At 41.0% G+C, this 24,421-nt stretch overlaps 1 protein-coding gene across 1 annotated transcript in view; it reads left to right on the forward strand.

Annotated features, from left to right (window-relative positions):
• Nucleotides 1-15,863: 15,863 nt before the first annotated feature.
• st3gal2 (ST3 beta-galactoside alpha-2,3-sialyltransferase 2) overlaps nucleotides 15,864-24,421 on the forward strand; it is an 82,782-nt gene continuing 74,224 nt past the window's right edge. Inside the window, exon 1 of the mRNA XM_060923855.1 lies at nucleotides 15,864-16,206. The gene's annotated coding sequence lies outside the window, so the exon portion shown is untranslated. The remainder of the gene's footprint in view (nucleotides 16,207-24,421) is intronic.

The raw sequence follows: 24,421 nt of genomic DNA on the forward strand, positions 1-24,421 counted from the left end.
TTACGACAAAAGTAAGAATTTATCATAAGAATTTATGATATTATCAAGTTAAGTTTAAAATGAGACATTTAAGTACATAGAGAACATGTCAGGTCAAGTCAAGTTTGTTTGTGTAGCACTTTTAACAATGGACATTGTCCCAAAGCAGCTTTACAAAATCTGAATGACCCAAGACATGAGCCAGTTTTATCCCTAATCTATCCCCAATGAGCAAGCCCGTGGTGACAGTGGGAAGGAAAAACTCCCCCAGACGACACGAGGAAGAAACCTCGAGAGGAACCAGACTCAAAAGGGAACCCATCCCCACCTGGACAACAACAGACAGCATGACTATAACATTAACAGTTTTAACATGAAGTCAGTTTCGTTGATGTTATAAACTTTTTGATGGAAACTTGAGTGCAAAACTGTTCATGACAACCGCAGTCCTAAAGTTAGCAAGCCAACTGTAGTCCTCAGCCATAAAAGCATTACTGTAAGTGTCCAGAGCATCTTCCAAGTGTGACTTTCAACTGTCCGTATAGGGCCGTCCTCCACAGGAGCGATGTGATGAGACTCCAACCAGACATAGGGCATCAGGATGGATCAGGCAGGTCCGAGGAGCAGAAGAGGTCAGCATCTCGATCCCAGGATTGACATGTAACTCAAACATAAAAAAAAGCCAGAAATATTTTACATTATTGCTACAGAACTTGAGAATATTTATAGCTTATCTACATTCCAGAACTCAGCTCACAATCTCTCATTTCAGAAATTTCTGTGATACATTTATTACTAAGCTGCTAGCAGTTTCTGTTTTTATATGTCCAAACTACATCAAGAAGTAACACTTTGCCTAAGGATTCAAACACAAAACACAAAGATAAAAGCAGTTACTGCTAACACATATTATGACCAGAAATAAAACAGAATGAGCGTTTTCTAAGAGCATGCATATTAAGCTACTTCAAATGTGTCCACATGTTTATGATGCAATGAACTCTTCATCATTTCATTTGATATTCCATATTAATGAATAAGTAAAAAAGCAATGATACTTCAAATTCGAAATATTATATTTGACATGTGCAGGTTTCAAATTTTGTCTTATAAAATCTTTTATTCAAATAAGGAATCATTTATCCCAGCTTTTTATTGAAGAGTTGGTATGTGGACATATTGTTATTAAGCATTAGCATATTAGCACAAAGCATATTTACAGGCTCGGTGCAAGGATAAGGAATCTGTTGTGGTATGTGGTTGTGTATGGAGCGTGCATGGACAGATAAGCATCAGAGATTTCAGTAACTCTATAACTAACAGGTTCACTAGTTATCGACAATTTGTAAGAAAGCGTTGTATTCTTAATTATGGCAGACATCTGAGACAAGCATGCAAACATACAGATAGGCAAAATTTGCCAAGTCTTGTTTTGGTAATAATATACATACAGATAGACACACAAAGAAGTTACTACGGTAACTTGCTGAAATAGTTTTGCAACAAATCTCACAGAGTTACGGGACCCCAACAGAAAATCAGTCACCTTGTTAAATCATCAATCTTGAAACAAACATACTTTTAGATAAAGAATCTATAGAGTAACAAACTCCTAAAAGCAAAAAGTTATGTCAGTTGAACAGACTGAGCAGCACACTACACCACCTCTGAGGTTCGAACTGATCCCACTCAGTAGTTTAGGTCCTTTTAGGGTTAAATGGGTATCTAATGGGGCGGCACGGTGGTGTAGTGGTTAGCGCTGTCGCCTCACAGCAAGAAGGTCCTGGGTTCGAGCCCCGGGGCCGGCGAGGGCCTTTCTGTGCGGAGTTTGCATGTTCTCCCCGTGTCCGCGTGGGTTTCCTCCGGGTGCTCCGGTTTCCCCCACAGTCCAAAGACATGCAGGTTAGATTAACTGGTGACTCTAAATTGACCGTAGGTGTGAATGTGAGTGTGAATGGTTGTCTGTGTCTATGTGTCAGCCCTGTGATGACCTGGCGACTTGTCCAGGGTGTACCCCGCCTTTCGCCCGTAGTCAGCTGGGATAGGCTCCAGCTTGCCTGCGACCCTGTAGAAGGATAAAGCGGCTAGAGAGAATGAATGAATGAATGAATGGGTATCTAATGTATGAACCATGCTTTTGACCTGAGTAAAAAGGTTGTGTGCCACAAATAACACCTATTATGGATATAATAATTGCATATTAATGATGTAATACTTTTATACCAATTTCCTATATGTGGTTTCAGGGCTCTTTTTATGCACAAAGTTTCCCTGCATAATTAACTATGAAACAGCAGCCTACAAACATTACAACAAGTCCAGATTTATGAATTTATATCTGAACTTGTATCTCATCTCATCTCATTATCTGTAGCCGCTTTATCCTGTTCTACAGGGTCGCAGGCAAGCTGGAGCCTATCCCAGCTGACTATGGGCGAAAGGCGGGGTACACCCTGGACAAGTCGCCAGGTCATCACAGGGCTGACACATAGACACAGACAACCATTCACACTCACATTCACACCTACGGTCAATTTAGAGTCACCAGTTAACCTAACCTGCATGTCTTTGGACTGTGGGGGAAACCGGAGCACCCGGAGGAAACCCACGCAGACATGGGGAGAACATGCAAACTCCGCACAGAAAGGCCCTCGCCGGCCACGGCGCTCGAACCCGGATCTTCTTGCTGTGAGGCGACAGCGCTAACCACTACACCACCGTGCCGCCCCTGAACTTGTATATTATTACCAAAACAAGACTTGGCAAATTTTGCAAAGTAGCCTCCAAATATAAACAAATACCGCCTGACTAATATGAATGTGTGAGAGGAAGAGAATATGTGTAATGGGCTAAGTCAGTGTACAGTGTGTGCCGGAATGTGCAATAAAAGTTTACAGAATGAAGATGGATGGACCTGCCCTTGAAAGGTGCAAAATCACAGTTCAGAGACAAAATGCATTAATGTTACAGATTGGAAGTGTGAATTTCACCTACGCTGCCTTCGCCACATTCTGAACATCAGCTGGCAAGATAAGGTGCCAAACACCAAGGTCCTGTCTCAAGCTGGTCTCCCAAGCATGGTTACCGTCCTCAGGCAATGCCGCCTGCGTTGGCTGGGTCATGTACGGTGCATGGAGGATGGTCGCATACCAAAGGACATCCTCTAAAGTGAACTCGCGGCTGGCAAAAGGAACACTGGCCACCCCCAACCGCGATACAAGGATGTCTGCAAGAGGGATCTGAAGGCTTTGGACATCGGCATAATTTCCTGGGAAGAGCTGGTGGCTGACCACAGCAATTGGAGGGGTGCAGTGAAAACAGCAAACCACACTTGGTGAAGAAAAGCTCGCTAATGCTGCTGAGGATAAGCTGACCCGAAGGAAAGAAAGGCATATGACCCCATGCACCAATGCCACCTTTGTCTACGACATCTGCAACTGTGCCTGCCAGTCCAGGATCGGGCTCTTCAGCCACCGCCGAAGGTGCTCCAACAGCAACTGATGAGACGTGCCCATAGTCGACTACGACTGACGGAGGCCTCCAGGAAGTGTGAGGTTCAAGTCAGTAGGGCTCTCTGACCTTACTGTTTATAGAGTAAGGTTTGGGTCAGATTCTTCTTCTTCCGGTTGCTCCCGTTAGGGGTTGCCACAGCAGATCTGTTCTGCATATTTGATTTTGCACAGGTTTTACACCAGATGCCCTTCCTGACACAACCCCTATGGGTTTGGGACCAGCACCAAATATGCAAAGTCTTATACAACCCCAGTGGCTGGATATTTTTACCTAATCTGCATGTCTTTGAACTGTGGGGGAAACCAGAGCACACCCACACAGACATGAGGAGAACATATATATATATATATATATATATATATATATATATATATATATATATATATATATATGAGTGATTCCACGCTTATGGGTACTGAAATGGGGACATGAACTTATTTTTAAAAATTCACCTAAAACCATTTCTTTTTTTTACCATCAGGTCACAAAACATGTAATCTTTAATGAATGATATGTTAAAAGATAACTTTAATTTTCTGAGATGTAATAAAAACATTTATATGCCAAAGTCAGAACGTAACAGAAGTGTTGTGGACATATATATATTCTCAATTTTAACAATGTAGAATTACTTTTGAAACATAGGAAGGTGATGTTTTAGCAAATATAATTAATAAACATGTGTAGTAGAATAAACATACACATTCTTTCAATAAGATTAACATGGTATATAGCTAGATTGTAATTAATTTGTAACAGACGTGAGATGGACAATCGTAACAGAAGTAATGTAACAGACATCATTTTGGAACTCATAGGCTTGACTTTGGCATGTAAATATGTTTTTATTACATCTCAGAAAATTAAAGTTATCTTTTAACATATCATTCATTAAAGATTATATGTTTTGTGACCTGATGGTAAAAAAAGAAATGGTTTTAGGTGAATAAGTTCATGTCCCCATTTCAGTACCCATAAGCGTGGAATCACTCATATATATATATATATATATATATATATATATGTGTGTGTGTGTGTGTGTGACATGAGTATTTTTTACTAGGAAAAGCACCACATGCATTCTTCATTTGAGCTATGTCCAGGACATCGAGAACTACAAACATGTCATATTTAAATAATATTGACTGACATTGAGTGGTATATCAGATATATTCCATTCAGCTAGCATGATACTGAATGTGTCTAAGACAAGTTTAATATCATGCAAGCTGAATGGAATATATCTGATATACCATGAAAAAAGCCAGCCAATAATAATAATATTATTATTATCTCATCTCATTATCTCTAGCTGCTTTATCCTGTTCTACAGGGTCGCAGGCAAGCTGGAGCCTATCCCAGCTGACTACGGGCGAAAGGCGGGGTACACCCTGGACAAGTCGCCAGGTCATCACAGGGCTGACACATAGACACAGACAACCATTCACACTCACGGTCAATTTAGAGTCACCAGTTAACCTAACCTGCATGTCTTTGGACTGTGGGGGAAACCGGAGCACCCGGAGGAAACCCACGCGGACACGGGGAGAACATGCAAACTCCGCACAGAAAGGCTCTCGCTGGCCACGGGGTTCAAACCCGGACATTCTTGCTGTGAGGTGACAGCGCTAACCACTACACCACCGTGCCGCCCTAGTCTTTCTCTTTCCCAGCTGTAAGATTTTATTCCTTTGTAAGGATAAATAATTGTAAGTATTTATTCTTGACCAAGAAGGCAATAATTTATTTGTGACAAAATTGTAAGGATTTATTCTGTTCAGTTAAAATGACCTTCTGTCTCAGCTAGACATTGTTTTAAAATTCCATTCAGAACATTCTGCTTATTTTGATATGAAATGTGTATTATTGATCAGAAATGTGTCTGAACAGCGCCAAGGTCTGCAATGATGTCAGACACACCCACACACACCCACAGCTGCATATCCAACGTGTATTTGGGATTAAAAGTTAGATTTAAAGCCATGATTTAAGTTAGTTTTATAGCTAGGATTGTGATTTAGGATTGTTAGATTTAACCAGTCTCTTCAGTGTTGAATTTGAAATTGAAATGATTGAATGTTAGATTTAATGTTAGATTTAAAGCTGCATTAAGTGATTCATGTTAGTTTTATAGTTTTATAATTTTATAGATCTATATTAGCCTTATTGCTGCACAAAGTGTTAAGACTTTATATTTTAGAGCTTTTTAAGATCCTTTATTATTTTAGACTATTACATATAACAGTGATTTTAAACTATTCCTGTGTAACCTGACCTTCATCCAGTGGAGAAGACATTTCTTTGTTAGACTAAACATATGCTTTGTTTAAAATTGTCGTAAAAACATCTCGCGCGCTTTGACGTGCGTAAATGTTGAAATTGCTGAAACATCCGTTGATATGAAATATTATTTTGCTTATGATTGAAGGTTTCATTCACACACACACATACATATTGATGGAATTAAGATGTGATTTGCTGACCTAGCCACAAGACATACACACAGACACACACACAGATAACACCCACATATAATAACCCTCTGTATTCTTGTCTAATTGGGGGGACTTGTGAATAAAGAACTACTGTGAACTGTGAACTATCGATTGAGTGACGCTTTCGTTGAGATTATAATGAATATACTGTGAACTACTTTGGGGTTCCTGTCTTTTTTCTGCGATTCACCCTCAGAGCTCTGGGTGGCACGAGGGCATTGGTCTCGAGAAGTTGACCGTTCTGGCTGGGAGAACCCTTACACCAGCAAACAAAGAAATGGTTCTGTGCATGTGCAGCAGAAAAGTTATTTTTTATTTATTCGTTTATTTATTTATTTGTTTATTCGTTTTGTCATTGGATATTCACATCAGCTCTGAAGTGTGACATCATATTGTGTTGACAGTGTGCAATATTGTAAGCCATATTGCATGCTCATTCTCCATTGGGTAGAGTGGCATAATACACATAGGATAAGTGAAATGCTAACAATATTGCATGCTATCAAACTAAATGAATGAAATCCGCTAGAAGGGAATAAAATACATGTTTTTATTCCATGGACAAAGTGTCCTGTATGTATAATAATTTTCAATATCTCACTCATGAGGATATTGATGAATTATTTTGACAAATTTTGGGTACTTTTTGTTTGTCTTCTCATGTTGAAAAATATTTTGCTTCGCTCACTCCTGAAATATGTGCACCACTCAAAGATACAGTAACTTCATATCGTCGCGCCACCATGTAATATCCTCTATATATAATGCCAATAGTGTGCAAAGCTACTGATATATATATATATATATATATATATATATATATATATATATATATATATATATATATATATATATATATATATTTCATGATACAGCACTGTGCAAAACTCTTAGGCACATGTAAAGAAATGCAGTAGACCAAAATCAGCTTAAAAAATAATGAAATGTTTCAACATACTGTAAAAAAAAAACCATTATAAACAGCAGTCAGTCTTAATAAATGAAATAAAGTCAATATTTGGTGTGAGACGACCCTTTGCTTTAAAAAAAAAATAGTAGTCTCAGGTACAGTAAGGGCGGCACGGTGGTGTAGTGGTTAGCGCTGTCGCCTCACAGCAAGAAGGTCCTGGGTTCGAGCCCCGTGGCCGGCGAGGGCCTTTCTGTGCGGAGTTTGCATGTTCTCCCCGTGTCCGCGTGGGTTTCCTCCGGGTGCTCCGGTTTCCCCCACAGTCCAAAGACATGCAGGTTAGGTTAACTGGTGACTCTAAATTGACCATAGGTGTGAATGTGAGTGTGAATGGTTGTCTGTGTCTATGTGTCAGCCCTGTGATGACCTGGCGACTTGTCCAGGGTGTACCCTGCCTTTCGCCCATAGTCAGCTGGGATAGGCTCCAGCTTGCCTGCGACCCTGTAGAAGGATAAAGCGGCTAGAGATAATGAGATGAGATGAGATGAGGTACAGTAAGTGCAGTTTTATGCAGAAATGAGCTGTAGGTTTTACTGAGCATCTTGCAGAACCAGCCACAGTTCTTCTGGACACTTTGACTGTCACACTCGCTTCTTAATTTTGCACCAAAACCCAGCAGCCTTCATTATGTTTTTGTTTTTAATCTGAAAAGTGGTCTCTTATATAATATGCTGCTCAGATACAAACTTTTTTTTCTGTAGTATTTAATTTTGTAATGGAAAACGAATGTTTGGAGCTCTAAAATGTTTTTGTACTGACTCGATAATGTAGAAGTCTTTATTATAGATTTCTATTTTAAGTTTGTATGAAAAAAATAGGATGCCTAAGACTTTTGCATAGTGCTGTATGTAATGCATTCGGATTTTTGTCCGTTCGAATTATGTTCGCTTGGGTTTCTTCTGGGTTTTCCAGCTTCCTCTCATTGTCTAATAAATGCAGTTTACCAAGATTGGCTTCGGACCCATAGTATCTCTGATCAGGATAAAGTGGTTATTAACTATGAAACCTTCTTCATATTCAAACTAACTGTTCTATATCCCCATTATAATTATTTTTTGAAACAATGCTATCTAATTTCAAGCTGTAGCAGCAGTATGTTGGAGGTTCATGAGAATGTACAAGAGTTGATGTTTCAAAAAAACACACAAGGTAATGTATTATTACATGAAAACCTGTATTTCTTGTCCTGCTTGCATTTCATCCCTCTATTTCATAAATACTTGTTTCCTGAAAGTGTAATTGACAAATACACTCAGACTCATATATTGCACCACTGTTGTAAAGCACATATCCATACTTTGTATTGAAGAGACTGGAGCTGCCAGAGACAGAGTCAGATGACCACACTGGAGCCCCACCATGAAAGGCTACCACCCACAAGCTTGTTTTGTCACCTGATCCACCCATATTTTATAGAAGATTGATGCCGCAGTTCCTTCATATATGCGACTGTAAGGTTGTATAACTCCTGGACTTTGAAAAGGCCATCAAGCCACTGTACCTGCATTCATTCAACATTAGTACAGTACAGTCACTGTTATATTGCATCATAGCTCCAAGCTCTACCTTTGTACTTTTACACATATGGACAATAACCTAGAATATTGCACTAGCTCTTTTGTTTATGCACTTTCTACTCACAAACTCCTCAAAAATTATTGGAATAACAAGGCCAGTTCTTTCTTTTGTTCTGTTTTTTTTTTTTTGCTATACACTGTAGACATTTGGTTTTGAGATCAAAATATGAATATGAGACGATAAATCAGAATTTCAGCTTTCATTTCCTGACATTTACATCTAGATGTGTTAAACATCTTAGAACATGGCACCATTAATGGCAGAACACCTAATTTTTCCCACACGACATCATTACAGCATAATAGAGATTAAAAAAAAAAAAGTTTTCAGTGTGAGTGTGAATGGGGTACAAGAGTAGACATTCAGAGCTAATATGTAGGTATTTAGGCAGTGCCAAAAAGTGGAGCTCCTGATGAGTGGATGAGCAAAATGTAACCCCGATTCCAAAAAAGTTGGGACAAAGTACAAATTGTAAATAAAAATGGAATGCAATAATTTACAAATCTCAAAAACTGATATTGTATTCACAATAGAACATAGACAACATATCAAATGTCAAAAGTGAGACATTTTGAAATTTTATGCCAAATATTGGCTCATTTGAAATTTAATGACAGCAACACATCTCAAAAAAGTTGGGACAGGGGTAATAAGAGGCTGGAAAAGTTAAAGGTACAAAAAAGGAACAGCTGGAGGACCAAATTGCAACTCATTAGGTCAACTGGCAATAGGTCATTAACATGACTGGGTATAAAAAGAGCATCTTGGAGTGGCAGCGGCTCTCAGAAGTAAAGATAGGAAAAGGATCACCAATCCCCCTAATTCTGCGCCGACAAATAGTGGAGCAATATCAGAAAGGAGTTCGACAGTGTAAAATTGCAAAGAGTTTGAACACATCATCATCTACAGTGCATAATATCATCAAAAGATTCAGAGAATCTGGAAGAATCTCTGTGCGTAAGGGTCAAGGCTGGAAAACCATACTGGGTGCCCGTGATCTTCGGGCCCTTAGACGGCACTGCATCACATGCAGGCATGCTTCTGTATTGGAAATCACAAAATGGGCTCAGGAATATTTCCAGAGAACATTATCTGTGAACACAATTCACCGTGCCATCCGCCGTTGCCAGCTAAAACTCTACAGTTCAAAGAAGAAGCCGTATCTAAACATGATCCAGAAGCGCAGACGTCTTCTCTGGGCCAAGGCTCATTTAAAATGGGCTGTGGCAAAGTGGAAAACTGTTCTGTGGTCAGGCGAATCAAAATTTGAAGTTCTTTATGGAAATCAGGGATGCCGTGTCATTCGGACTAAAGAGGAGAAGGACGACCCAAGTTGTTATCAGCGCTCAGTTCAGAAGCCTGCATCTCTGATGGTATGGGGTTGCATTAGTGCATGTGGCATGGGCAGCTTACACATCTGGAAAGACACCATCAATGCTGAAAGGTATATCCAGGTTCTAGAGCAACATACGCTCCCATCCAGACGACGTCTCTTTCAGGGAAGACCTTGCATTTTCCAACATGACAATGCCAAACCACATACTGCATCAATTACAGCATCATGGCTGCGTAGAAGAAGGGTCCGGGTACTGAACTGGCCAGCCTGCAGTCCAGATCTTTCACCCATAGAAAACATTTGGCACATCATAAAACGGAAAATACGACAAAAAAGACCTAAGACAGTTGAGCAACTAGAATCCTACATTAGACAAGAATGGGTTAACATTCCTATCCCTAAACTTGAGCAACTTGTCTCCTCAGTCCCCAGACGTTTACAGACTGTTGTAAAGAGAAAAAGGGATGTCTCACAGTGGCCTTGTCCCAACTTTTTTGAGATGTGTTGTTGTCATGAAATTTAAAATCACCTAATTTTTCTCTTTAAATGATACATTTTCTCAGTTTAAACATTTGATATGTCATCTATGTTCTATTCTGAATAAAATATGGAATTTTGAAACTTCCACATCATTGCATTCCGTTTTTATTTACAATTTGTACTTTGTCCCAACTTTTTTGGAATCAGGGTTGTATTTGCAAGGGCACAAAATCAACCTGAATAAAACAATAATATTATAGCAAATGAACCAGTGACTTGTAGTGTAGTGTATTTCGCATCAATAAATTGCCGCATTGTTTTGTGACAGTGACACCAATAATGAGATGTACATCGCAGTTATGAATACATATTTAAGAAGAAAGAAGAAACCTTTATTTGTCACAGTCACACTTCAAGCACAGTGAAATTCATCCTCTGCATTTAACCCATCTGAAGCAGTGAACACACGCACACACACTCAGAGCAGTGGGCAGCCACACTAGAGCACCCGGGGAGCAGTCAGGGGTCAGGTACCTTGCTCAAGGGCACCTCAGCCCAAGGCCACCCCACGTTAACCTAACTGCATGTCTTTGGATTGTGGGGGAAACCGGAGCACCTGGAAGAAACCCACGCAGACACAGGGAGAACATGCAAACTCTGCACAGACTCCCTTACTTTGACACCGTATGCCATGCGCCAGAAACATCACCATGACGTTTATTATGGTGTGACTCTGCTGGGTGCCTGGTGGACAGCAGTGACTCAGCACTTTCACTTTACATCATTACTATATAGTTACAATCAAACATCAAAGTTGATATGTCAAACGGTTGTCTGGTTCCATCTGTCACGCCTACACATGTTGGTGCATGCAGTTCCATTAGGACTAATTGCCATGCACCTGTTCCTGATTAGAGTGCAATCACAGCGCATACATGCAAAGACTCTTACTAACACACAGACTTTGTGAAGTATAAGCATCTGACGTTACCGAGCCTCATATTTTGTATTGCTTTTCTGGTTTTGACCCTGTTTGTGTTTCTGGACTTTGAGTATTGTATTACCTCTGATATCCTGTCTGTGCCTCAATTGACCACTGCCTGTTTTTCGACTCTGCTTTTGTCTACGTTTTGGATTTGTTTGCTAGCATGCTTTCAAAAAACTCTTCCTGCACTTACATCCGTCTATTGCCCTTGCATGACACAAACTGTCAACTGTCCAACAAGCTAGTGGACTAATAAAACTGGTTTAATTAGTTTTACATGAAACTGCTGTAAATATTTTCCATAAAATGTGTTAGTAAATAATGAATCCCACATTATTTTTTAAAAAATGCTGGATAAAAACCCATCTATATTATGTAAATAAAGATACAAATTTCCTTATCTGGTGGTCAACTGTTTTTGAGATACATTGCCTTGCATTTAGGGTTCCCTGTGGCAGGACACGTACATACAGACATCGTATGGTCAAGCCATCAAAAATCAGGTTGATGCATTCTCTTAAGTACGGGACTCTGCTTCACGTGCTTCATGAATGGGGAGCTCCGTTATTAATTGTTTAAACAATCAATCTAACAGGACACGCCTGGGCAACAAGGAATACCTATCAGTTACATGTTACAATATTTTTGATTACTTGAAAAATGGGAGGGTTCAAACAAAAGGTTCTATGATCTAAGTTGTTTAACACATCTAGATTTACAGATCAGGAAATGAAAGGTGGAATTCTGATTTATCATCCTATATCAATCTTTTGACCTCAAATCCAAATGTCTTCAGTGGATGGCAAAAACAAAAGAAATGGCCTTGCTGTTCCAGTACTTATGCTGCTGTCATTCATTCATTTGCATATGGACATTGTCTGATATTTGACAACAGTGCTTTTGTATTTTGCACATTTTCTGATTGAAACCTGAATAATCTCATAGATATGTTCTTGAATATCTCATTCCAAATGTAGTCCCTCTTTGCTGTTTGAATAATCTCCACTCTTCTGGAAATGCTTTCCATTATATTTTGAAATGTGTCTGTGGGGATTTGTGCTCATTCAGCCTCAAGAGTTATAGGTGTCTGAATGCATTATGCTTCACTGCTTCGGTACCAAGAATTAGTCTTCACCCCATCCTAGATGCAGAACCACCCCTGACCAGCCTTGACTACCCTGGCAGAATAACAGATAAAACTAATTCATTCATCACACTGACAGTAACCTAAACTCAGGATTTAATCCTTACTTTTTGCTGTTACAATAGCAGCCACTCTTCTGAGAAGGCTTTCCACTAGATTTTGAAATGTGGCTGTGGGGATTTCTATCCATTCAGCCTCAAGAGCATTAATGAAATTGGGCATTGATGTTGGAAGAGAAGGCCTAGCACATATTCAGCATTCCAATTCATCCCAAAAGTGTTCAGTGGAGTTTAGGTCAGCACTTTGTGCAGGCCACTCAATTTCACCAACACCAACCTAAGCAAACCATGATGTTATAATATAAAACTTACTTTGTGTACAGAGGCACTGTCATGCTGGAACAGGTTTGGCCCATGTAGTTGCAGTAAAGTGAAATTTTAATTTTACTGCATATAAGACATCCTATACAATCATCTTTGTGGCAACAGTTTGGGGTAAGGCCCACATACTTGTGCCCATGTGGTGTATTTGTTGTCCTATTTATCATGCTTCAACCATTAATTTTCCTATTCATTTAACCATTTGTTCTTATCTGTTTTCTCTGCAACACTTGCTGCTGTAACTTTCCCAGTGGGTTGATAAAAAGTTTATCTTATCAGCTTTCACCTGGAGTATATATGGCATATAGGCGCACACACTGTTTTCAAAAGAGTGTGTGTGTGTGTGTGTGTGTGTGTATATATGCATGGTGCCATGTGATAGACTGCTATGGATTTACTGTGACCCTGATCAAGATAAACCAGTTAGTAGCAAATTGCAGTTGCGTTCGTTAGGTTTTCTTAAGCAAGAACTTGGTGAGGAATTAAGTCTGTGTGAAATCTACTTTGTGAGACAAGCCAGAGGTGTATTAACATCGACTTTTTCTTTGTTACCTCTGCCAATTTTGTTGGAGGACGTTATGTTTTTGCCTCCTTTGTTTGTTTGTTTACCTGTCCCAAACGTAACTTGAAAGATAGTGAATTAATTTTGATTAAATTTTAAGGAAAGGTATGCCATGGGCCAAGGAACAATTGATTAGATTTTGATGCAAATATACAGTAGATATGTATGTAAATCCAGGATCCAGATATGTACGTGGATCCAGGCTTTTTTGTTTTTTGTCTTTTCCCAACATAACTCAAAACGTAGTGCATTTATTTTGATGAAATTTAGTGTACAGCTTTAGTATTATCCTAGGTTCAAGTGATTTGAGTTTAATGTTGATAATATGTAGTTTGGCAGAGGCATGCACTTCAAAAAGCTTTACAACTTTTTGCCCACTTCGATGTGGGGTCAATGGGATAAGTTGAGCTGATAGGTCTTATCATGGCTCGCTCAACTGTGGTAGATGATGCTGGAACCCCTGACCTGCCGATCAGTAACCCACTGAGTTAACCACCACATCTCCAGGTATATTAAACATACAGCTGTGGTATTAGTAATTATTCCTGTTCCATCCTTGTCCAGGGTGTACCCTGCCTCTCGCTCGTAGTCAGCTGGGATAGGCTCCAGCTTGCCTGCGACCCTGTAGAACTGGATAAGCGGCTACAGATCATGGATGGATGGAACAGGAATAGAGGCGGCACGGTGGTTAGCACTGTCGCCTCACAGCAAGAAGGTCCTGGGTTCTAGCCCAGTGGCCGGCAAGGGCCTTTCTGTGTGGAGTTTGCATGTTCTCCCCGTGTCTGCATGGGTTTCCTCTGGGTGCTCCGGTTTCCCCCACAGTCCAAAGGCATGGAGGTTAGGTTAATTGGTGGCTCTAAATTGACCGTAGGTGTGAATGTGAGTGTGAATGGTTGTCTGTGTCTCTATGTGTCAGCCCTGTGATAACCTGGTGACTTGTCCAGGGTGTACCCCGCCTCTCGCCCATAGTCAGCTGGGATAGGCTCCAGCTTGCCTGTGGCCCAAGTCGCCAGGTTATCGCAGGACTGACACATAGAGACAAACAACCATTCACTCTCACAGTCAATTTAGAGCCACCAATGAACCTAACCTGCACATCTTTGGATTGTGAGGGAAACCAGAGCACCTGAAGGAAACTCACGCAGACATGAGGAGAACATGCAGACTCCATACAGAAAGGCCCTCGCCGGCTGCTGGGCTCGAACCCAGGACCTTCTTGCTGTGAGGCGACAGCGCTAACCACGACACCGCCGTCCTGCCCTTATTTGGTTAAATAGGAATTACTAAGTTCCTACATGATAATTAGGTTTCATCTGTTTATCTTCGCCAGGTGGGTGGCACGGTGGTGTAGTGGTTAGCACTGTCGCCTTACAGCAAGAAGGTCTGGGTTCAAGCCCCGTGGCCGGCGCGGGCCTTTCTGTGCGGAGTTTGCATGTTCTCCCCGTGTCCGCATGGGTTTCCTCCGGGTGCTCCGGTTTCCCCCACAATCCAAAGACATGCAGGTTAGGTTAACTGGTGACTCTAAATTGACCGTAGGTGTGAATGTGAGTGTGAATGGTTGTCTGTGTCTATGTGTCAGCCCTGTGATGACCTGGCGACTTGTCCAGGGTGTACCCCGCCTTTCACCCGTAGTCAGCTGGGATAGGCTCCAGCTTGCCTGCGACCCTGTAGAACAGGATAAAGCGGCTAGAGATAATGAGAGAGAGATGAGATCTTCGCCAGGTGATAATTTTGCACCTAATGTAAAATGAATCTGATACTATCAGCAAGGCAGACACAGTAGCAGTGCACATTAGGATTTGATCCACACGATGGCGCTGTTGTTTCTTAGTAAGCCATACCATCTCGTCATACTGGAGTTCAGATGACAGTGGGAGGTAAGGGTGACGAAAAGAGCATCCAACAAATCAGTTTAGCAGTATGCTGCTGCCTGTAAGACCCCTAACCCTTGGCTTAAATCCCCTCTGGTTTTCTGAAGGTTATGATGTTTACTCAGAAATGCATAATCGAGTTTTGTTTTGTTTCCTGTTGATTATTTTCATTTAAAAATAATTTCAAATGCCTATTAAAAAACTAAAATATCCCTGGTATGATTACCATGCCTATGGTTTCCTGTGGTTACTATTCCCAACACAGTTGTATATATATATATGAAATGCACAGTGAATAAAATCAATCCCACTGCTCCATAATCTCCTGTAAAGATGCTTGGAGCACAGTGCATGATGGGAGATGCTGTTTCAATATCAAGCATGCGTAAAGCCTTGCATTATGTATGCACCGTTTGCAAAATGCACCATTATTCAGGTATAAACCTAATGCAAATGTAAGCATCTGTTTTTATTGTGTTCATTGGCTGACGGTTTGGAAAACAGCATGGTGGATCCAGCAGAACAGAACTACATTTTCCATCAGCCTGTTCGGTGTAGTTTAGGGACTGCGGGTGGCAGGGGTGCCTTTTTTGGGGTGCTCTAACCCAAAGCAGTCCTGTCTGAAAGGAGCAGACGGACCTGCACTGAGGAGTTATAAGCATAACTGAAATCAGGGACAGATGCTGTTAGATTTCCACCGGGACTGCCAAAGCGGAAAGAGATCGAATTTCCAGAACACATCTGGATAGACAAAAAACATCGACTAGCATCTGAGGCTCCATGTGAATATTCATTGTGCAGCGCGTTAGCATCAAAGAGGAGCCTTTTCCAAGGCTGATGGAAGAAAGACTTGGGAATGATTTAGCAGTCCAAGCTCAGCAGAAGCCGGAGATGTGAAGAAAAGACGATTTGTAAGGTATGGTATGAGTTCTATACCTATTGAGACAGTGGAATTGTGCACGTGTTTTATGTTTTAATAACGTCTCGAGCGCCTGATGTTACTTTGACATGTGGTTGTGGAATAGATGATAGAGTGGTGTGTGTGTGTGTGTGTGGTATTCCTGTTGGCTCTCCCCCTCTTTGTAGTCCTGACTGATGTGGCCGCCGCTTCCGCCCTGATCCCGCGTTGCTAAGAGACAGCGGTGCTGCACGAGTGCATGAGGTTGAAGTGCAGGGGTTCTTCCATAAAACTCTTCTTCTGGACCCTCACCCAGATTTATCTCTCTTTACTTCACTCACTCATTCTGACTCCAAACAGTCCAGTTTGTGCCTTTGGAGGAATTTATTGATTTCGTAGGATTTGTAGATTCCATCCATCCATCATTCATAACCGCTTTATCCTGTTCTACAGGATCGCGGGCGAGCTGGAGCCTATCCCAGCTGACTACGGGCGACAAACAACCATTCACACTCACATTCACACCTACGGTCAATTTAGAGTCACCAGTTAACCTAACCTGCATGTCTTTGGACTGTGGGGGAAACCGGAGCACCCGGAGGAAACCCACGGGGACAACAAGCAAACTCCGCACAGAAAGGCCCTCGTCAGCCCATGGGCTGGATTTGTAGATTTTCTCTCAAAATGTTTCCAGTGTCGTACAGATCTGGAAATTTTTTTAAAAAAATATATTTTCACCCAGGGCGGCACGGTGGTGTAGTGGTTAGTGCTGTTGCCTCACAGCAAGAAGGTCCGGGTTCGAGCCCCGTGGCCGGCGAGGGCCTTTCTGTGTGGAGTTTGCATGTTCTCCCCGTGTCCTCATGGGTTTCCTCCGGGTGCTCCGGTTTCCCCCACAGTCCAAACACACGCAGGTTAGGTTAACTGGTGACTCTAAATTGACCGTGAGTGTGAATGGTTGTCTTTGTCTATGTGTCAGCCCTGTGATGACCTGGCGACTTGTCCAGGGTGTACCCCGCCTTTCGTCCGTAGTCAGCTGGGATAGGCTCCAGCTTGCCTGCAACCCTGTAGAACAGGATAAAGCGGCTAGAGATAATGAGATGAGATAAATAGAATTTTAATAATAAAAAAAATTTGCATTCAGTTCCCCTTTTAATTTTTGCAAATACGATAAATAAAAACTTTCTACAAAACATCCAGCAAAATAGTTTCCACATAGAATGTACACAAACTGGCAAAATGACAGTAGTAATTTGTGAAAAACTGTGAAAAATAATTCTTGAAAAATAAAAAAAGATACGTTCTTACTATCAGATACTTTCATTCCATATTTTGTTGCGTTTTTGTATTGGGGGGGGGGGTTTGTTTTCGAGTAGAGTTTTTAATTTGGTAAAGTCTACACTAATGTACCCCCTAGGGCTCATTAGTGGACTTCAAGGTAACTATGTGTACCTTTTTAGGGTCAAAAAGGTACATATATATTCCCAGTCAGTATATACAGTTAGGTCCATAAATATTTGGACAGAGACAACATTTTTCTAATTTTGGTTCTGTACATTACCACAATGAATTTTGAACAAAACAATTCAGATGCAGTTGAAGTTCAGACTTTCAGCTTTAATTCAGCGGGTTGAACAAAATGATTGCATAAAAATGTGAGGAACTAAAGGATTTTTTAAACACAATCCCTTCATTTCAGGGGTTCAAAAGTAATTGGACAAATTAAATAATTGTAAATAAAATGTTCATTTCTAATACTTGGTTGAAAACCCTTTGTTGGCAATGACTGCCTGAAGTCTTGAACTCATGGACATCACCAGACGCTGTGTTTCCTCCTTTTTAATGCTCTGCCAGGCCTTTACTGCAGCGGTTTTCAGTTGCTGTTTGTTTGTGGGCCTTTCTGTCTGAAGTTTAGTCTTTAACAAGTGAAATGCATGCTCAATTGGGTTGAGATCAGGTGACTGACTTGGCCATTCAAGAATATTCCACTTCTTTGCTTTAATAAACTCCTGGGTTGCTTTGGCTTTATGTTTTGGGTCATTGTCTATCTGTATTATGAAACGCCGACCAATCAGTTTGGCTGCATTTGCCTGGATTTGAGCACACAGTATGTCTCTGAATACCTCAGAATTCATCCGGCTGCTTCTGTCCTGTGTCACATCATCAATAAACACTAGTGACCCAGTGTCACTGGCAGCCATGCATGCCCAGGCCATCACACTGTCTTTGCCATGTTTTACAGATGATGTGGTATGCTTTGGATCATGAGCTGTACCACGCCTTCACCAAACTTTTTTCTTTCCATCATTCTGGTAGAGGTTGATCTTGGTTTCATCTGTCCAAAGAATGTTCTTCCAGAACTGTGCTGGCTTTTTTAGATGTTTTTTAGCAAAGTCCAATCTAGCCTTTTTATTCTTAAGGCTTATGAGTGGCTTGCACCATGCAGTGAACCCTCTGTGTTTACTTTCATGCAGTCTTCTCTTTATGGTAGATTTGGATATTGATACGCCTACCTCCTGGAGAGTGTTGTTCACTTGGTTGGCTGTTGTGAAGAGGTTTCTCTTCACCATGGAAATTATTCTGCGATCATCCACCACTGTTGACTTCTGTTGGTGTCCAGGTCTTTTTGCATTGATGAGTTCACCAGTGCTTTCTTTCTTTCTCAGGATGTACCAAACTGTAGTTTGCCACTCCTAATATTGTAGCAATTTCTCGGATGTTTTTTTTTCTGTTTTCGCAGCTTAAGGATGGCTTGTTTCACCTGCATGGAGAGCTCCTTTGACCACATGTTTTCTTCACAGCAAAATCTTCCAAATGCAAGCACCACACCTCAAATCAACTCCAGGCCTTTTATCTGCTTAATTGAGAATGACATAACGAAGTAATTGCCCATACCTGCCCATGAAATAGCCTTTGAGCCAATTGTCCAATTACTTTTGGTCCCTTTAAAAACAGGGTGGCACATGTTAAGGAGCTGAAACTCCTAAACCCTTCATCCAATTTTAATGTGGATACCCTCAAATGAAAGCTGAAAGTCTGGACTTTATGTCCATGTCCATTATATAACTATAACTGAATATGTTTCAGTAAACAGGTAAAAAAAACAAAATTTGTGTCAGTGTCCAAATATATATGGACCTAACTGTAAATGGTACAAATAAGTACCTTAGAGGGTACTGCCCCAGTGACAAGCCATTGTACCCCTGAAGGTACAATGATGTACTTTATTTTCTGAGAGTGTATAGTACTGTACAAAAGTCTTAGACACACAAGTTTTATAAGGAAATGTAATTTATAAGTTCTACTGAGCATCTTCCAACACCAGCCACAGTTTTTCTGGAGACTTTGACTGTCACACCTGCCTCTTATTTTTGCACCAAAACCCAACAGCCTTCACTGGTGTGGATTTTGGGGGTGGGGGGTAGTCATACATGGCTACTTGGAATTGTGACTTGATTCTATTGCAGATTCCGAGATGTGCCCACCGTTTTTTAATTAATAAGGTAAAAAAATTATGTGGGATTGATCAGAAGAGTTTATGGTATAAATTTATATTTAATTGTAGGTCCAAGCTTAGGGTTTTTTTGCTTGTGACATGAATGCAGTGAAAAGCAAGCTGGGCGAGTCCTGTTGGATCTTAACAGGGCCCCAGAACTTCGTGCATCGACATAATAACATACTGTATTCCCAGACTGCACTGTAGACTACATGTACAGGGTGTGCGCCATCCTTTTATGTTTATGGTGTCATTAACACGCATGTTCACAAGCCAAAATGATAAGGTGCTGCAGCAGGCTTACTGCGAACACACATGTGTCAGCTGTCCGGCTACTGCTCGTATTCATTAATAGGGTATCCCTGTACTCAATATACCCTGTGTATGTACATGGGACATGTGCCGTTTTGGGGATGAGCCTCACTTTGATTTTTACGACAGCAGCTGGATAGGTCTGTGAGAGATGTTGAATTTTGCAAAGGCTCTGAAGAAACTCTGCTTGAAATCCCCTGAGTCTTGGGAATTAAGACTTATTATAGGACTTGTTCACATGCAACTCACACAATCATTGTATTGTTATCTCAGTCTGTTATACTGAGGAGCTCAGACTGCAGATACTGACTTTGTATTACAGACATGCAACTCTTGCGGTCTTTGTTTATAGTTACAGTGCCTTGAAAAAGTATTCATACCCCTTGAACTTTTTTCACATTTTTCCACCTTACAACCACGAACTTAAAAGTTTTTTATTGAGATTTTATGTGATAGACCAACACAGAGTAGCACATAATTGTGAAGTGAAACGAAAATGATAAATGGTCTTCAAAATTTTAAACAAATAAAAATCTGAAAAATGTGGTGTGCATTAGTATTCAGCCCCCCTGCGTCAATACTTTGTAGAGCCACCTTTTGCTGCAATTACAGCTGCAAGTCTTTTGTGGTATGTCTCTACCAGCTTTGCACATCTAGACACTGAAATTTTTGCCCATTCTTCTTTGCAAAATAGTTCAAGCTCAGCCAGATTGGATGGAGAACGTCTGTGAACGGCAATTTTCAAGTCTTGCCACAGATGCTCAATGGGATTTAGGTCTGGACTTTGACTGGACCATTCTAACACATGAATATTCTTTGATCTAAACCATTCCATTGTAGCTCTGGCTGTATGTTTAGGGTCATTGTCTTGCTGGAAGGTGAATCTCCTTCCCAGTCTCAAGTCTTTTGCAGCCTCCAACAGGTTTTCTTCCAGGATTGCCCTGTATTTAGCTCCATCCATCTTCCCATCAACTCTGACCAGCTTCCCTGTCCCTGCTGAAGAAAAGCATCCCCATAGCATGATGCTGCCACCACCATGTTTCACAGTGGGGATGGTGTGTGCAGGGTGATGAGCAGTGTTAATTTTCTGCCACACATAGCGCTTTGCATTTAGGTCAAAAAGTTCAACTTTGGTCTCATCTGACCAAAGCACCTTCTTCCACATGTTTGCTGTGTCCCCTACATGGCTTCTGGCAAACTGCAAATGGGACTTCTTATGCCTGTCTTTCAACAATGGCTTTCTTCTTGCCACTCTTCCAAAAAGGCCAGATTTGTGGAGTGTACGACTTATAGTTGTCCTGTGCACAGATTCTCCCACCTGAGCTGTGGATTTCTGCAGCTCCTCCAGAGTGATCATGGGCCTCTTGGCTGCTTCTCTGACCAGTGCTCTCCTTGCTCGCTCTGTCAGTTTAGGTGGACGGCCATTTCTTGGTAGGTTTGCAGTTGTGCCATACTTTTTCCATTTTTGAATGATGGATTGAACAGTACTTCTTGAGATGTTCAGAGCTTGGGATATTTTTTTATAATCTAACACTGCTTTAAACTTCTCCAGAACTTTATCCCTGACCTGTCTGGTGAGTTCTTTGGTCTTCATGATGCTGTTTGTTCTTCAGTGTTCTCTAACAAACCACTGAGGCCTTCACAGAACAAGTGTATTTATGCTGAGAGTAAATTACACACAGTAGGACTCTATTAACTAATTAGATGACTTCTGAAGGCAGTTGATTGCACTGGATTGTATTTAGAGGTATCAGAGTACAGGGGGCTGAATACTAATGCACACCACATTTTTCAGATTTTTATTTGTTTAAAATTTTGAAGACCATTTATCATTTTCATTTCACTTCACAATTATGTGCTACTCTGTGTTGGTCTATCACATAAAATCTCAATAAAAAACTTTTAAGTTCGTGGTTGTAAGGTGTAAAAATGTGAAAAAGTTTAAGGGGTATGAATACTTTTGCAAGGCACTGTATCTCGGTATTAAGCTCTGTCTTAAGTGGCCACTGACATGATCTCAGTTTGCCTGGGTATATTCACTGTCTTATATGTACATTGAATGTCCTGAGCAGGAGCTCAGATTGCCATTCCTAAAATACAGTAGTAACAATTTATTGATATAAGGTGTTTTGTGGTCAGTGCACTACACTGTAATGTGTCATGTGGTAATGTATTATATGACAATGCAACTTTCATAAATATAACCATATATCAGTTGTAATTATGTTATATGCATATACCTGCAACTCTGACAATATCATTTTCAGTGACTAATAAAATGGTTTTGAAAGTTCCTACTTTTAAAACATATTTTTCCTATGGTAATTTTCTTTAAGAGATTTCATTTACAACATGCTCTGACAGCTCAAAATGCATCTCTGGGCATTTAAAAACTGCAGAGCTTCGGCTCCCGGCCCCCCAACCATACTGGGTTGACACCCCCCCCCCCCCCCCCCCCTTTCTATTTTCCTGGATCTAACCCTGATTCATTATGTTGTTTGTCTGAATAGTGAACTCTTACATAATATGCTGCTTTCTTTACTGACATACAAACATTTTCTGTTACATTTAATTTTGTTCTGGAAAACTAATGTTTGGAAATCTAAAATGTTTTTCTGACTTGATAATGTCACCGGCGGCACGGTGGTGTAGTGGTTAGCGCTGTCGCCTCACAGCAAGAAGGTCCTGGGTTCGAGCCCCGGGGCCGGCGAGGGCCTTTCTGTGCGGAGTTTGCATGTTCTCCCCGTGTCCGCGTGGGTTTCCTCCGGGTGCTCCGGTTTCCCCCACAGTCCAAAGACATGCAGGTTAGGTTAACTGGTGACTCTAAATTGACCGTAGGTGTGAATGTGAGTGTGAATGGTTGTCTGTGTCTATGTGTCAGCCCTGTGATGACCTGGCGACTTGTCCAGGGTGTACCCCGCCTTTCGCCCGTAGTCAGCTGGGATAGGCTCCAGCTTGCCTGCGACCCTGTAGAAGGATAAAGCGGCTAGAGATAATGAGATGAGATGAGATAATGTCACCTGTCACCTGTCTACTTCGTTCCCGGTGGCACATAAAGCCTCTACTGAGCGCTTCCACCTTTCCCGGTTAGCTGCAGTCTTCCTTGCTTCCCCCCAAGATTTCCAGCCCGCTTCCTGTCACTCTTTTCCCACTGTTCTCCGCCAGATTGTTTTTGGCCTCCCTCTTTTCCTCCTTCCTTCAGGTGCCCAAGTCATTGCTGTCATGCTGTCACTGCTTTGGTCTTGTCTTAGTATGTGCCCGATCATTTTCCATCTTCGCCTCTTTACTTCTTTACTCAATGCTTCCATTTCTGCTCTTTCTAGCAATTCTTCTGGACTAACATGGTCCTGCCATTTGACTCCTATTATCCTTCTCAGACACTTGTTCTGGAACACATCAATTACTTTGTCGTCTCCCTTATTCATTTTCCAAGTATCGCAACTATATAGCAAGACTGGTACTACCAGCATTTTATAAAGCCTCAGTTTTGTCCTTCATTTTGGATCTCCAGATCTTTTTCAGTCTGATGAATGCACCCCTTGCCTTTGAGAGTCTGTTCTTTAGATCTTTCATTCCTCCACCCTCTTTACACACCGTGGCTCCTAAATATATGAACTCATCCACTTCTTCAGTGTCTTTTCCATGTATTGTAATTCTTTCCTGGTTCTTTGCATTGATCTTCATTATTTTCATTTTTTTCCATGTTTATCTTAAGTCCTGTTCGTTTGGCTTCTTCATCTAGTCTTATCGTTTTGTCTTGCATCTGCTGTCTGGAAGAAGAGATAATGTAGAAGACATAAAATACAAATCTATACCAAAGCTTGTGCTAAAAAATAAGTTGCCTAAGACTATATATACATATATATTAACCTTTTTTTCTGAGATGTAGCATAATGAACATCCCCCTCTCTGAGGTGCTCATCATTCTTGATCTCTTTCTTGATGTTCACTTTACTACAGATATAGATACAGATTCACTACAGACAAATGTGCTTATTCTGTACTTAATGGCAGATACAGTGTGAAAACCCATATTCTGCTTATATTTGCAAATCATTTAAAGTGATTCACTATCGGGCTCCCCAGTGACAAAGTGGCCAGAGAGCTGGTGGCCAAAGTTGGGTCTACTCTCCAGATGGGAAGTCCAGCCAGATGTGTCGTTTATATATAGCTTTTTTTATTGTTATATTTGTTATTCTTTAGTATTATTTCTGACTTGGCGACTTGTCCAGGGTGTACCCCGCCTCTCGCCCATAGTCAGCTGGGAGAGGCTCCAGCTTGCCTGTGACCCTGTACAGGATAAGCGGCTACAGATAATGGATGGATGGATAGATAGTATTATTTCCGATTGTAGTTTTATTTTAATACTAAAGTTTAGGTGTTTTTCTCGTCTTTTTGTTTTGGTTTTCATCAAATTAGTTTAGCCAG

This window comes from Neoarius graeffei, chromosome 6 (genome assembly GCF_027579695.1).
Source record: "Neoarius graeffei isolate fNeoGra1 chromosome 6, fNeoGra1.pri, whole genome shotgun sequence".
Taxonomy (NCBI): domain Eukaryota; kingdom Metazoa; phylum Chordata; class Actinopteri; order Siluriformes; family Ariidae; genus Neoarius; species Neoarius graeffei.